Source organism: Nanorana parkeri, unplaced genomic scaffold, assembly GCF_000935625.1.
Source record: "Nanorana parkeri isolate BGI_ZX_2015 unplaced genomic scaffold, ASM93562v1 scaffold70, whole genome shotgun sequence".
In the NCBI taxonomy this organism is placed as follows: domain Eukaryota; kingdom Metazoa; phylum Chordata; class Amphibia; order Anura; family Dicroglossidae; genus Nanorana; species Nanorana parkeri.
The window spans coordinates 2,370,758-2,387,084 of NW_017306338.1; positions in this window are offsets into that span (position 1 = coordinate 2,370,758).

A 16,327-nucleotide genomic window follows, 5' to 3' on the forward strand; every position below is an offset into this window, starting at 1 on the left:
TATTGTGATTCCAACTGATGTTACAAGGCAAGAAATGAGATACAAAAAATACAATTAAGAAATAAATGCAAAAATAGAACAAAATATAATTAAACTTTGATGCAATTATTTAAAAAAAAAAAAAGAACTTTGGCATATTACAAAATCGGTGTGTCTTAAAAAGGAATAGCATGCGATGATACCACTTTAAATATACAAGGTAACATTTTCTGACAAAAAGTCAGAGCCGATGTGCCCAGATCTGTTGTACAGTACTGTATGTTTACAACTCTTTAAAACTTTTCTTTATTAAAGTGTTGCTGTCAAATATAAAAATAAAAAGTAGAGGAACTATAAAAAACAAGAAATATATTCAATATTCATAATACAAATGGAATAGCATAAAGGAGAAACAAAAGGGAGAATCGAAAGGCTGGTAATAAAAGAGGCAGGGATATAGATGCTACTTAAAAAGGACATTTGGGAAGAAAAGGTACCACAGAACAAATATATAAGTCAGAGATTTTTTCTAATCTTGTATTCCATTATCTATAGAATTATTCTTCTAAAGTGGATTTAAAAGTGACAACTGGAGTTCAGCTGGGCACAGTATTAAGAACAGCATTCTCAAGTTTGGATATCCAACTCATGCATAGAATAACCCTTGTAAATGCTTGAGTAGGATTTAAAGGCTTAAAAAGTTTTATCCACCCACCAACATCTTTACCATTTTCTAGGCCATTTGGGAAGAAAAGGTACTATGCAACAAATATACAAGTTAGAGATTTTTTCCTTAACTTATATCCCATTATTTATAGCATCATTCTTTTAAAGTGCATTTAAAAGTGACAGCGGGAGTTCAGCTGGGTATTACAGGCCGCATCTCAAGTTTGGCCATTCAACATGTGCATATAATAAGCTTTGTAAATGCTTGAGGAGGATTTGGAAGCTTAAAAAAGTTTTATTTACCCACATCTTCACCATTGTTTACCCCCTTTAATAAATACTGCCCCATTGCACTCAAACTCTGCTAGACCACTCTCTCTATTTACATCAAAATTAAATCATTATGGGGCAGATAAATCAGTTCAATATATGTCATAAAAAGTCCACATCCCAAAAAACATATCATGCAACAAACTAAACAAAAAATGATTTTAAAGGATATTAGACATCTTACTATCACCAATATATCATTTATTATTTGTATTCACAAACAGAAACAGATACAGTTACATTTTATTGCCCAATATATTGTTACCCTTACCTTTCCCTCTCTATGCATGTCGGTCTCCTGACCTCCTGATTGTAACGTCCCTTTACATTGCTGATCAATGGAGAAATACAAACCTACGTTGATGGTCAGTGTAGTCCTCCCTTCCATTGGTGGTGAATAGAGAAATTCTCCTTCCATTGGTGGTCAGATGGAGAGATGTCCTCTTATATTGGTGGTCAGTAGTAAAAAAGGTGTCTCTACAGATTAGTTGACAAGGAGATGAACCACCTTAGATTGGTAGTCTTTGGGAGAATGTCCGGTTATTTTAGTGGTTAGTGGGAGGAAAGTCCTTTACATTAGTGATTAATGGAGAAATGCCGGCTAACATTGATGGTTAGATGAAAAGGTGCCTTCTTAGATTAGAGCGCAGTGAAAGAGGTGGCAGGTAGTCAGTAGGAGACAGATTCCCCATAGATTGGTAGTCCGTGGGGGTCAGTGTTTGGTGATCAGTGTCGTGTTCCCTTACGCTGATGGTCATTGACCCATGCACAGTGCTGGATTTCCATTATTAGAGCCTGTAGGCACACCAGTTTTGGCACTCTGCACAATACATTTGCTTGTTTTTGTGGTCCCAACCTGGTTTAAAAATATTACGAAAATTTGTAAATAAAATTATATAAGATGAAAAGTGCGACCAATAACTATAAAAATTACCTCTTTGCCTCTGCCTAATGGCAAATCTGGCTCTGAATAGCAAATCAGCCCAGAAACTATGCTTACACTGTCAGTCAGTAAAATCAATCTGCACTACTCGCAGAAAGCTCCAAAGTAAATCTAATGTTTCACAAAACCTTGACACATTTCCAAACACAGTTCAAACAGTAACTGTTTTAAGTTATGTGGTGTACCTTTTTAACTTCCATCTAAGTCAGAAAGTCGATGTATTAGGACATATAAAACTAGGGAGCCAATTCAGATTGGTCATCTGTGGCATGTCTCTTTTTCCTCCTGTTTGGCAAGTTAAATGAATGTCCTGACTCAGGAGAAAACTTGAAGAAATGACAGCAAAGAACCTCACAGATTACATTCACTTTCACATATATTTGGAGGAAAGAAAACAGAATAAGTTAAACTCCTGTGAATGCAATGTACTGTGCAGCAGAGCCTTTCTTTTGCAGAGAAGATAATTTATTATTCTGAAATGAATTCTGCACCCAATTAAAATGAAGACCCTATTCCCTATCTGGAATCAGATAAACATAAATGTCTCACAATATCCCTTTTCTAAGCATCCGAAACCCCAGACACCATGGGAATAATGAATTAGATTTGCTTGCAGATACAATTGATAAATGTAGAAATTATTATCAACTCTATTAAATCTTCAGGAATTGCTACATTTGACACAAAAGCTGCTATCACCCCAAGTCAAATCAAGAATAATATGCTTCGCTGCTCAGGATCACAGGCTGAAATATGTGATTGTCATATTAGCTTCAGCAGTAGCTGAAATCAATTTCTTCTGTGAGATGGGTAGAAAACCGAAAGGTAGAAAGGGAGAGGTGTAAAGGGGTTATTTCCTCACTTTTGTCTGAGTGCAAAGAAAGCTGTTTTTTTTCCTACCTATATCTATATCATTTTTTCCACTGACTGATAATAACGCAATGTTTTTTGTTTTGATCTCTAACTGTTCTGCTCCATTTCCAAAACATCATCATTAAATCGTCAGTTGTGCAAAAAATTCCATGGATCTGAATATAAGCAGTCAGTGCCGCAGAGCACATTTGTATATACCGAAAACCTATTCTGTTATGTTCCATTACCTTTTTTATAAAAGGGTGACGATAACAATATTAATATAACTAAAATCAATGGTTTCTAGCACATAAATAACACTGGACTATATTATGACTAAATAAGTGTACTTTTTTTAAGTAGATATTTATGTTTTTATAAGATTTAGGTTTGCATTGGGGTCACAATTCACATGATAGTGATTATCTTGTATGTTGAGAAGGTTTCCAAAATTTGTTGGTAGCCACTGCTGCAAGGTCGCTATTGCAAAAAGCAGACTGTTTCTTTACAATCATTGTAATTGTAGGTGGGTTTTGGTGTGTAGCTGAGATGAGATAGACAAGCCACCTGTTTTCTCCTGGGAATGGCCTATCTCAAGCTGTGTAACCTCTCTTCCCCAAGGGTGGTGTCTGAAGGAGCAATCACTTTTCTATGTCAATGTTCCGACAGGTTTCTTAAATAACACGTTGATAGCAAAAGTGCTGTAAGAGTCAAAACCCAAAATAGAATGATATGGCTGTAGACACTCTGGACTTGCCTGCTGCAATGTCTAAAACCTTGCTAAGCTGTTGCCTTATTATACTTATACAGTATACTGTGAGAGTAGAGATGGTGAGACATATTATCCTGAGAGCATAGTGTGTATGACAACAACGAAGTCTGGTGAGAGCTGTCACTTTGTTAGTAGAAACCCTTCCATACATCAGCCTGGGAAGGAGTTAGAACAGGACCACTTCTAATAGGAGCGGTGACCCTTGAGTTCCCAGTGTGGTGAGGATCCCAGTGCATGGCAAAGGAAGCAGGCTACAATAAGTATATGATAAATACTAGGAATGTACCAATACCATTTTTTCAAGAGCAAGTACAGGTACTTTCCCTCAGGTACTTGCCGATACCAATTACCATTCCTTTTTAAAGGAACATGTGACATTTTTTCTAAAACAATACAGACTAATGATTTTAGAGCAGTTTCTTTATACTTATGAAGAACTGTAACTCAATCCATGATTATACAGCTGTGGAGAATGGCAACTAGCAAAAGAAGACTACAGATCCCACTAATCCATGATTATACAGCAATGGAGAATGCTAAACGGCTCATCTGGGCTGTGTGCGATCTCACCAGAGCTGCATTCAGGTTTTACCAGGGCTGCATTTGGGTCTCACCAGGGCTGCATTCACGTCTCACCAAGGCTGCATGCAGGTCTCACCAGGGCTGTGTTTGGGCCTCACCAGGGTTGTGTTTTGATCTCACCAGGCTGCGTTTGGGTGTCACCAGGGCTGCATGTGGGTTTCTCCAGGGCTGTGTTTGGGTGTCACAAGGGCTGTGTTTGGGTGTCACTAGGGCTGCATGTGTGTCTCTCTAGGGCTGTGTTTGAGTTTCACCAGGGCTGCATTTGGGTGCCACAAGCGTTGCATGTGGGTCTCACCAGGGCTGCGTTTGGGTGTCACCAGGGCTGCATGCAGGTCTCAGCAGGGCTGTGTTTGGGTCTCACCAGGGCTGCGTTTTGGTCTCACCAGGGCTGCATGTGGAGCTCTCCAGGGCTGAATGGGTGGATGGCGGGCTCCGGGCTCTCCAGGGCTGTATGGGGGAGTGTGGGACTCCACGACGGTGCCGGTCTCGGGAAGAAGGAAGACATGTGAAACTGGACCGGCACTGTCAAAGACAGCTACCACGAGGTCCCCAGCAGGCTGCCTGAGGTCCCCAGCAAGTCCGGGCAGCTGAAGTCATTTAAAAATGTAAAATGACGCTATGTTTCAGGGCATTTTCATGAGTACAAGTACTCATGAGAATGCCCTGTATCAGCACCAATAGCGATACTAGTATTGGTGCATCCCTAGTAAATACCTACCCAGAGAGTAACAGAGAACCTTTAGAATCCCTGTATTGCTTAGGGCTTTTTCTAGTCAATATTTAAACAAGCATTAGGTCTTTTAAAAATGCTAACATAAGTGCTAGTCTAAAGTTTATTGGGGTGCTGTGTACATACAAACTGCTAGAGAGCATATAATATTGTTTGATCTGGTCGATAACAATTTTAACGTGTATTTCTAGCCAAATAGCTAAATACTCAGCATATAGTATCTATTTCACTTGCAAAAGCATTTTGTAAAGCCATATAGCCCTGACAATTTACACTAAATACTGCACATTCACATCATCCCCTGCCCTCAAGGAGCTTACAATGTAAGTTTCCTATCTCACGCACGCACACACACACACTGGGACCAGTTTAAAAAGGGGCCATTAACCTACCGGCATGTCTTTGGAGTGTAGATGGAAACCCACTCAAACACAGGGAGAACATGCACACACCATGCTAATATTGTCCTGGAATTCAAACTGGGAACCTTAGCGCTGCGAGGCAGCAGTGCTAACTACTGAGCAACGGTGCTAAAAATATGTTTAGTGGGCATGCTTGAGACCAGCTTGGGGACAAAGTTTAGAGGCAACTAGCATTTATTGAAGGTCAGCAAAGGCACCCATATTTCCCTCAGTAGATGTTTTCTTAAATTGAAACATGATCAGCAGTAAAATAAAAGACGTAGAAAAATGGGGCCATATATTAAACAAGTGAAAATATTATAAGAAGCTTTGATGTGCAAGGGAAACTTTTAGCATAACAGTGTTGCAAATGATGAGTATGAATTAACTAAAGATAGCTTTGTATATACACCTGCAATTATTATGACCCAAGTAGACTTTAACTAAATCTTAACTTCATGACCTAAATATTGAATACAAAATACAGCACTGTTTGTGAATGATGGTAAGTGAGCACTGGTGCATCATCAGGTTGCGTATACAGACTCACCTTATAACACATAGGGGTCTATTCACTAGCTGCCTTAGGCAGCCGAGTGAACGCCCGACATGAGGCGAAGGGGGCCGACCTTTGTTCGGTTATTCACTTCAGGCGGGTACGGCTGTTCTGCTCGGTCCCTCTGTGGGACCGAGCAGAACAGAAAAAAAGTTTAAAAAGTACAAAAAAATAAATAGAAAACGATTGTGCGGAGCTAGCAGTGACAGCTAGCTCTGCCCAACTGTTTTCTATTGGCCGGCGGTTCTGCTGCCATCAAAAAAAAAAAAATTTCGCCATAGGAATGCATTCCTAGATTCCTATTGGCTATTTCAATTTGCAATAGCCAATAGCAAACTTGCTATTCCACACACCCTCTGCTGCTGTCAATCACTAGAGGGGACCTGATGGAGAACTGCAGGTTCACTGTTTTCTGGTTGAATGCTTAAAAAAGACCTGCACCAATATTTTGAGTTAAGGATGTGTTCTTATCTTACCTAGTTATGTAATACATCTGTGTGTGTCAGGTTATCACTTTGTCCTATGGAACCTACATCATAGAAAGTCGAGTACCAGTTGTTTAGACTTTAGACACTTATTTTTCCAGATGCAGATGACTGTGATCCTTTCTATTGGGTTCCATTATGAGACTACCGTGGATACGAAACTATGCATAGCTCTGAGACTATACAGTTTCTGTTTTTACGATTCTGTACATTTTGTATGTCTTGATCCAATGTTCTTGTATAACTGTGTTGTTTTAATGCTCGGTTAACTTTTCAATCAATGAAGAATTAAAAAAAAGACCTCCACTTGAACTGCCATTATAAAAGTCCTAAACCAAGCACGTCTAGGTCAAACATTTCTCCAATTCAATCTGCTTGTAATCAGTGTTGGATAGCTATCAGTGGAAAATATTTTCATACATAGGCAAGCAGAGCTGACTAAAGACTAGAGGCACATATAAAAACATAGGCACCAAGGTACTTCATGTAAAGATGTGATTTATACACCAGCCTCGCTTTATCTCTTACAATTCCACTAAAAGCATTTTTTGTGTAAAAGCAACCTTTGGAATTTTGAATTCTTAGGTATGGTGAAAGAAACAGGAAAGTTTCAAGGACAACGTACCTAAATACAGCGCTCGTCCGAGGGGGGCCATGTATGTTAGCTTTTGAAATTGGTACTAAGTGTACTTGTTTGGTTGAGCGGTTGAACATTACAGAAAACGATGATGAGCAGTATTGCAAGAGAGCTAGAACCTATATCTCCACATCTAAGATACTATGTCATAACAGCAAGAGTTTCCACCTGTTGTTCTGTTAAGAAATAGAAACTGCTACATCTATGCCAACAACAGGAAAGTCCCCAGGACTGTTCTTAATATCTGCAACTAGTGTGGCCCTTAACTTGACAACTCTAACATGACAGTTAGAATCTGATAGTAGGGACAATGCCACCATATACTCAAATGACTGTGGTAATTGTACAGCTGTGTAAAATACTAAAACACAGCAACTTGCTGATGTTTGTTGTATTTAAAACTAGAATAAATATGTACAATTTCAGTTTACACCAAAGATGAAAATACGTGAGAGATTTTTAAATTCAAGCTGTGAGGTTGCTCTTAAAATCTCCTTCTGTCTCTAACCTACCGAAATATTCATTAGGAGAGCCATAATAAAAATCGATGTTTCTGTTATGCTGTTATTAACAGCTGTACATGTAGATATATCTAAAGTTTCTTCTGTAGCTCCTTGTTCATTGCTCTGTGATATACAGTTTAAGTGCTGGGGAAGGGAGACTGCATTAGTGTTTTATATGTCGTCGGAGCACAGTATATATGGGCGCCAGGAGGAAAGCACAGCTGGCAAGAGGCTGCCACGCTGTAAATTATATAGTCTTTATGTAATAACAGCCAGAGGTGAAAAATATAGCAATCATTTGCATTTGGTACAAGCATTGTAGACACTTTTGTTGAAAGACCAGGAAAGGTATCTGCTTTCTCCTAGTTTTGGAGCTTTCAAATTGCATTGACTTCCAGTTTTTGACCAAAATATTAAAAAGCCTGTAGGGTGCATTCATACCGGAATAGGAGCCAAAAACGAGAGTCAATGGAGTTACGTTGACTTGAGTTTGCATAGTGCTTTGGCATCCGTTGCGTTGCATTCCATTTTTTGGGGGCTTTTTTGTTTGATTTTTACACTAAGCCATATTGTGAGAGACTTACCTGCAGATGGACTCCTGCTCAAAAACGTGCACGCACACAAGCATGCAATCCATTCCCCAAAGTTCTTGGAAGATGCTCTTTAACATGTAAACGTGCACGTACGGGAACTTTTATGCTCAATGGCCCACGTAAGTGAGCGTGCAGAAATGCGCTCGTTAGCGTACAGGTGCATGCTCATTAGCTTGCTCACTACCATATTTAAACAGACATGAAGCCATGGCCAAGTTGCTGAGTGGTCTTCAGCTTGTCCCTGTGTGCCTGTACTTTGTCCTTGTATCCTGACGTCCTGTATATGAACCTGGCTTGTGACCAATTGACTTTGCCTCCTCCTCCTGATTTGGTACCTCTGCTCTCTGATCTCCTGTGTATGACCCTGGCTTACGTTTTCTGACCCTGCTCCCGATCTGTGATTCAGCACCTCAAGATTCGGCTCCCTGTTTATGACCTCGGCTTGAACCTGACTTCCCTCCTGGTCTGCCACTTGGTGGATCGCTCCATTAGCATCCTGAGCAACGATATCCTGCCCGTGCTTCCTTGGCCTTATACCCATTACCTGCTCTGGTTTCAAGAGGTCCCAGTGTCATCTCAGTCCTGCCGATTCACCTGCTGGTCCAACACACTCAAGCACCTCCTCAAGAATCGGCCAGCCACCAGTATTGGCACCTGTGCTCCGCTCTTTCCTTACATCCCCTGTCACTACTACCAGAGGTGTGGGACAAGAGGTGCACGGGCAGCCCCCTTCTCAGCTGAGTCTCCAGTCAGGTACGTGATACATATAAGGTACTGATTCTGCCTTGCATTGACACATGTTTGCAGTTCACACCAGTCTGTTGTGTTTTGCGTTGAAAAAATGTAGAGACTGGTATACAGTACTTTTCTTTTCAGCAGTGGGCAGCGCAGCACTCTGAAATGCAATGCTTTGGTGTGAACTGCTCCCATTCACATTCATTTATTTTCAGATGTCCTTGTATTGGAATCCATTGAAAAACAGATGTAACGCATCTGGTGTGAATTGGGTCTTAAAGAAGAAGACTATGACTACCACTAAATAGTATTTTCAGTGTACACTTATTTTAGTTATTGGTGTAAAATTATTCTATATACTTTCACATGTTTACATGCTTGCCCTTAGTATTTTCTGTGGCTGTAATAAATGTAGAAATGTGTAGATGAACCACTACAGGCAAGGTAGAGTAGATGCTGCAAAAACTTTACCACTCTGCATAATAACTGTAGAGATAAAATTCTGGCGCAGTGAGTCTGACGTCTCTCCCAGGTAGGGATTGTGCACAGCGTGTCTGTCTGGCGTAAAGGTCCCAATGCCCATGGAGACTGTAAGTATAATGCTGGAGTCTGCATGTGTCCTGGGTTGCTGTAGCCCTTGACCCTCTCTCCCATGTGAGCTGCTGGAAGAATAAAATCTTTAAAATCTCTGGTTGTCCAAAGTGACTGATGCCCAACTTAGATTCTGGTTATATAAAGTGAATGGTGCCAACTTTAGATTGACATCCCACAAATGGCTAAGGACTTACCCCTGATGTGAAATGTCAGCTCACCCTACCTATGGGGTCCCTCACATGCTTCTGGGGGTCAGGTGGGTGCTACACTTGTTTTTCACTTGAATAAGTGACCCAAATTCAGGTTCTTTGGGTATAACTACAGTCACATTTTTTGGATAGAATAAAGACAGGTTAGAACATCTGCCTTTTTTAAAATATGTTTTGGCATCCCTATTGGAGAAATTTCCCTCCACACTCTATTCTTTCTTTAGGTCAAGAATTGAAGGTGATGGGGTTGATTTGAGAAAGATGCACAGACGGCAGCCATAGTAACAGATTCTTAAAGTGATGGTATTAAGAACTACCTGAATTTGTTGCAAGTTTTGGCAAAGCTACCAAAACTGTCAACAGGGCTTTTTTATTTTGCTGGCTTAATTCAGTGAAAATACACTCTAATGTTAATTTTTTTATTAAACGTTGGCTGTTATCTGTACTGTTTAAAAAGCAGCCTAGTCAAAATAGTTACATAATGTACACATAGTCACTTCAATGTTTTGGAGTCTTTTATCATAGAAACACAGTTTAATGTTGAATGTTTGCTACAATGCTGTCTAGTGTTTCTCCTGTTCAAAATGGGGCTTAATAGAAATACTTGTATGTAGTCAATACAATATTTTGATAGCTTTTTCAGTTAAATAAATATGCTCTAATATTATTATTTTTATTAAAAGCTGGCTGGTGTATTTCCTGTTCAAAAAGCAGCCTAGTAAAATAGGTTAACTACTATGAACATAGTCACTCCACAATTTGGGGTCTTTTTCCAGTTAAATACAGTGTAACACCTATTTTTTAATTAAAAACTGGCTGGTGTCTGTTCTGCTCACAATGGGGCCTAGTAAAAAACTAAAATACTATGCATGTAGTCAATACAATATTTTGGTGGCTTTTGTAGTTAAATTAACATGCTCTAATATTATTTTTTAATTAAAAGCTGCCTGGTGTCTGTCCTGTTCAGAAAGCAGCCTAGTGATGGTGCTTAAATACTGTGCACTTAGTCACTGCCAAATGTTGGTGGCTTTTAGCAGTTACATAAATACACTCTAATATTGATTAAAAGCTGGCTGGTGTCTTTCTTGTTCACAATAGGGCCTAACGAAAGTGATTAAATACTGTGCACATACTCACTGCAATGTATTTTGTGGGCTCTTCATTGAAATAAACACACTGTTGTTGATTTTTTTGTTTAAAAACTAGCTGGTGTTTGTATTATTGAAAATATGACCTAGTGAAAGCATTTAAATACTGTGCACATACTAATGTAGATTTTTTATTTAAATGCTAGCTGGTGTTTGTCCTGTTCTAAAGCGGCCTAGTGAAAATGCTTAAATATTGTGCACTTAGTCACTACAATTATTTGGTAGCTTTTTTCAGTTAAATAAAAACACTCATATTCTTTTTTTAAATTAAAAGCTGGCTAGTTCTGCCCTGTTTAAAAAGTGGCCTAGTGAAAGTGCTTAAATACTGTGCATGGAATCAGTACAATATTTTGCTGGCCTATTTCTGGCAAGTTGTACAGTCTAATTCATAATTTTCTTTTTCATGATAAAACATGTCTGATCTCTGCCTGTTAAATTGCAGCCTAATAAAGCTGCTTATGTTCATGCTTCGACTGCATATTTCCTATTCTATTTTTTTGGGTTCCTTGAGTGACACTTCCAACTCTTTTAAAAACACGAGTGTCCACCTTTTCCATTTTGCTATTAATAGCCTCTCTCCACATTGTCATAAGAACACAGGGATGAATTTGAAGCCATATCAAAAAGCTGTTTTATATCAGAAAACCATGTGCAAATGTAGTCAAGAGAACTTCTTGTTTATATAATAAGCTCAATGTTTGAGCTGCCTACCTTATCTTGACAGGAACCCATCATTTACATTTTTGCATACGAACAAGGTGCTGCTTAGGCTTATAACTTTTATATTTTTAAATGGTAGTACTCAGGTTGCATTGTTGTCCTTTCCTGCATTTTCCTCAACTTAACAGGGATTACCCTACAATAAAAAAAGTGAAAAATAAAATAAAAACCGAAATTTAAAAAAATTGAATATCTCAATATAAATTGCTGTTTTAAAAAAAAAGCACAAATACCTACTACATCAGTGTGCAGAATGTCTGAATTTTAAGCCTGGCACACATTGTTTTTTTAATAAAGGAGATTTACTCAATGTCATGACAGCTACAGCAAATAGAGAGGTCAGAATAGGGGTGCTTTTCCACACACCACTGTTGCACAGATCGGTTGACCCAGCCGCCAGGAGGAAATGCAGCAAAAATATTCTTAGCATGAGGAACTTAGTGTTTTCTCTTGGATGGTGACAGTAGAACCCTGAATCATTTTCCTCTTGTATCAGGCAGGAGTGAAATGTCTCTTGAAGCCTCTCCAAAAATGAATCCTCTTCCTCTCAACCAGCACCCCAATGATTCTCCTAACCACCAGCTTGAGTTCTCTCCTCCATTTTCTGCTGCTGGACAGCCTATGCCTAGAGGTTTTCTCCCTGAGGCTATGCCTTCAGTGTGGAATATCCAGCCACCATGAGGAAATGCGGCAAAGAGTTTGTTTGCACCACTTCCTCATAGTGGAGGATTATGGATTCTCTCTTGGATGATGGCAGTAGATTTCCTGAGATTTTCCCCTTGTTTTAGGGAGAGGTGAAATTTCCTCCCTTAAATTTCCTCCTCCTCACCACGGGCACCACCAACCCTCCTCCTCTTAACTGCCAACTTGATGACTCCACTCCATTTGTTGTGGAAAGGCATTCAGCCTATGGCTGTAAGTTTTCCTTCTTCAGCTATCCTTCTAGTGCAGGGGATCCAGTCACCATTAAGAAATGTGTCAAAGAGTTCCTTTGCACTGCTTCCTCCAAGTAGAGTATTTCAGGCCCCCTCTTGGATGGTGGTAGTAGATCCCCAAGATCTACTAACTGCCAGCACCCCCAACACTCATATTCCTCCTCTGCCTCCTGCTGCCTAATAATGTTGCTGGTGGAGAGCAATGATAACTTTCTGTGCAAATTAATGGTAGCAAGCATACGGCCTACTGGGTAAAATAATGATGGTTGAATACCTGAAATGTCCTAGATTGTTCAATTTTCCTGCCTTCTCCAAACTCTTCACCCTTTTGTGAATAATGCTGATAGTTTCACTAGTAGTGTCCAAATATTAGCATAAAACTGTTTCCTTGTTTTGTTGAAAGGTTTGCTTTAAGAATAGTCACTGAAATAGCATGGCTGTCCTTACATTACCCTTGACTGTCTTAAATTAAATTATTATTTCACTATTTTGAGACACACACATATCATCACACATATGTTCCTTTATTGTATAAGCAAGCTCTTTCAGCCGCTGGAAGTAACACATATTTAAGGAATTTGTCAAGAAGTAAAACTGTCTGTCAGCATCTCCTGGGGTAACTGACATCTACGGACACATCATGCCAAGAAAATAACAGCTACATTAAACAATAACTCCTAATAAAGCTTGATGTCTAACACAAGGACTACGTGTCACTTCATGTAATCTCACTATTGCTGAAGCTTCCAGCACTGCATAGCAAATAAATGCTCACCAATGCCACATAAAAAATGAAACACCCTGTACATTTTTTAAATATAAATAAGTATGTATTTATGTATGCAAAAATGTGTTGCATAATTTGACATGCTCTTGTATGTAAAAATAATGTCTCCTATTTGTAGAGTTTTTATGTGGATGATTACATACATGAGATGAAAAACCAGAGCCTCACAATAATAAAAAGGTGTAAACAAAATGAAGACATGACAACACCTTATGGTATAACTAGACCTTAGTGTTTTAAGGGGTAGCCCATAATAAGAGAAGTTTATTTAACAGAACATAGAACTTAAAAACAAAGCCTAGCCGTAGAGCTCATACTACTAAACATTTAAACAACAAATTTAAGCCAGAATTAAATATATCCCTCCAGTTTTAAGCTGAAGGACTAGCCTAAAGGACTAAAATACACCAAGATATCCTGCAAGAGGTCAGTATATTGCTTGCTGAAGCTCTCTCAACTGACACTGACACACTGAGATGCAGTCCACAGTAGCAAGCAACAAGGCTTAATGTCCATCTTCTGCGGGGGCTTTGCTTATTGCTGTAGCCTCTTGTATGTGAGAACTGTGGCCCAAAGTACAGTGATGTCCTCCGGCATTTCCAACGTAAGTGTGCGGTCTGGCCATGAGGAATTCCAGTTGTATCCATTGTATACTCACCTTCATGTCACCATACGTCAAATGCCATGCCTTGCAAGGTTGCCCAAGAAAGGCTATTGACAGAGTTGGTCCAGCGGCTTTAACACACCTTCAAACATACAAGATAGTATAAGAAATTCTTTATGATTGTGAGATATGTTGTTTACAGTTAAAGTGTATCTATAGCTAAAACCTTTTTTTTTAGAAGGGAAAGAGTGAAACCTTCTGCCAGTTTATATTTGCTGTCGCTGCACCATTAGACTTCACTTCCTGTCCAAGAGATACAACAGGAATTGGTAGAAAATTGCCACAAAGGGAAAAAGTGATAGGAACTTCCACCTAAGACAGTAGTCATCTGAATAGGTATCTCCCTTAAAAGATTTACTATCACGTACCTGATGCAGAGACCGGAAGATGAGGAGGCTTCTCTTGCTGCTCGTGTCCTGCAACCCCTGGGGATGGAACAGAAGGCTGCAGGACAGCGAGGAGCACGAGTGCCACGGATGGAAGCAGAAACCGTGCAGGAGACGTCTGGTAGCGAAGTCAGCAGGCCAAAGGTCAAAACCGGGCAGGCAGCGTGGGAACAGATTCAGGCGACAGGAATCGTGGCCCAGAAAGCCAAGAGACAAAGCCAGCCGGGCAGCAAGGTACCAAGACAGAAGGCAAGAGCGAAGTCCAGGAAACAAGCCAAGGTCAGGGGCAGGCAGCTAGCAGCAGAGTGGTCCAAGACAATCCAGGTCAAAACAGGTCAAACAGGAAACAGGAAGCACTAGCTGACAAGACCATCAGCAATGTTGTGAGCTCAGATTTGTTGAGGTAAGATGTCACTTCCTGAGCACCTGCTTTTTGTGTGTCTTCCCGCACACCTTCGGCTGTGCAGGCATGCGCACTATGGTCCGTCTTTGGAGATAAGGTCTTTGCGGGGCCGCCATTCTACCCTTGCATTTACCCTCACTTGCTGTCGTGACAACTGTAAAAATATTGGATTACTCATCACTTTCTGCCCTGGGACTATTAAAACAGAGTGGGTCAATCCACCCAGTGGAGACACAGACAACTATAAAAGCGTGTTCTAATCCATGCACTACCCAAAAATAAAATTAAAAGTTCTAGCTATACAGACACTTTAGGTTAATTCAAATCCATTTTTTAACCAATAAACCAACTTGCTGCTAAATGAAGCATTCATTACCTAGGACCAACATAATCTTATAAATAATGTTTATCCTTTTAAGATTGTTGCAAAGTTTGTTTCCAATTTCATCGCTTTAAAATTTACTGTATATAACACACTGATTACTATATATAAATCTGCTTCACAAAGCTATAAATGTAAACCAAAGCATGACTATGGGGTAATAATACATTATATAAGAGGGATTAGTAATAAATTATATTTATTAAAGGTAATTAAAAGTAAATAAATATACTGAATAATTCAGATACAGAAAGAGAAGTTCAGTACTCAAAGACAATTTATGAAAACTAGTATTGGTCTATAATTAAATGTTATAGTAATTTAAAATGTTCACTTGGACAATACTAAACATAATTAAACAATACATAGATCTGATTGCTTTGGAAGTGAAGTATTTCATCATATACTAAATCATGCAAAATAGAAAAAATGTCCCTCAGCACATGCAGTTATACTTCTTAACTACTCAGGGTTCACCTGAAATGTTTAAACATTAATACAAGGTATTTTTACTTTCAGTGTAAATACTGTGCATCTCTGAGCAGGGCCACATAGTAAAGCTTGCTTCATTGGGGCTGATGGTACGTTTAACACCTACTGGGTAGCAGGTGGGTGGGGGCAACTAAATTAGAAAAAAATACATTTGTTCCTTAATAAATTATTGTCTCTCTATCTACGCAATGTACTTGTCAAGTTTCTTTTGCATAAAGCCACTAGGCACCTTCACCCTAGTCAAGTGGAAGGGGCCATTTGTAGAAATGTGTTGGGGAGAATATGATTTTTTCCTTGTCCTCTCCCGTGACAGCGTTGGTGCTTTAACATTGGCCACTGTGGCAGCACAATTACATATAGGTGGGGAGAGAGTCCTGTCTAAGCTTCAAATAAATTAATTTGAAACTTACACAGAGCTTTGAAGGGAAGGTAAATATAAGCTGTTACAAGGGCTGACATTAAAGGGAACCAGTTTTGTGCTACATAGTCAAAGAACAGGTTCACAGGTTAAGCAAAGAAAGGTGCATGAAAATGTTTTTGACATACTCTATCTCAGGGGTCAGCAACCTTTTACACACCGAGACCAAGCTGGGCACGCGTGCCGGGGGTTGCCGACCCCTGCTCTATCTGATGGATTTAAATGTCAGATTAACAATCAACGGCTCTCATCCAGCAAAGATGCTCTTTTACTCACCACTTAATTATGCTATCAGTATTACTTATTTTATTTTTTGTTCCTCAAATTTTGAAAACCTGATTTTAACCTCTAGCTGAATACTGAAAAATGTCCTGGATGGGAAGGGGGTTTAACACCGCGGATGTCAACTGGTTAAAGGAGCCCAG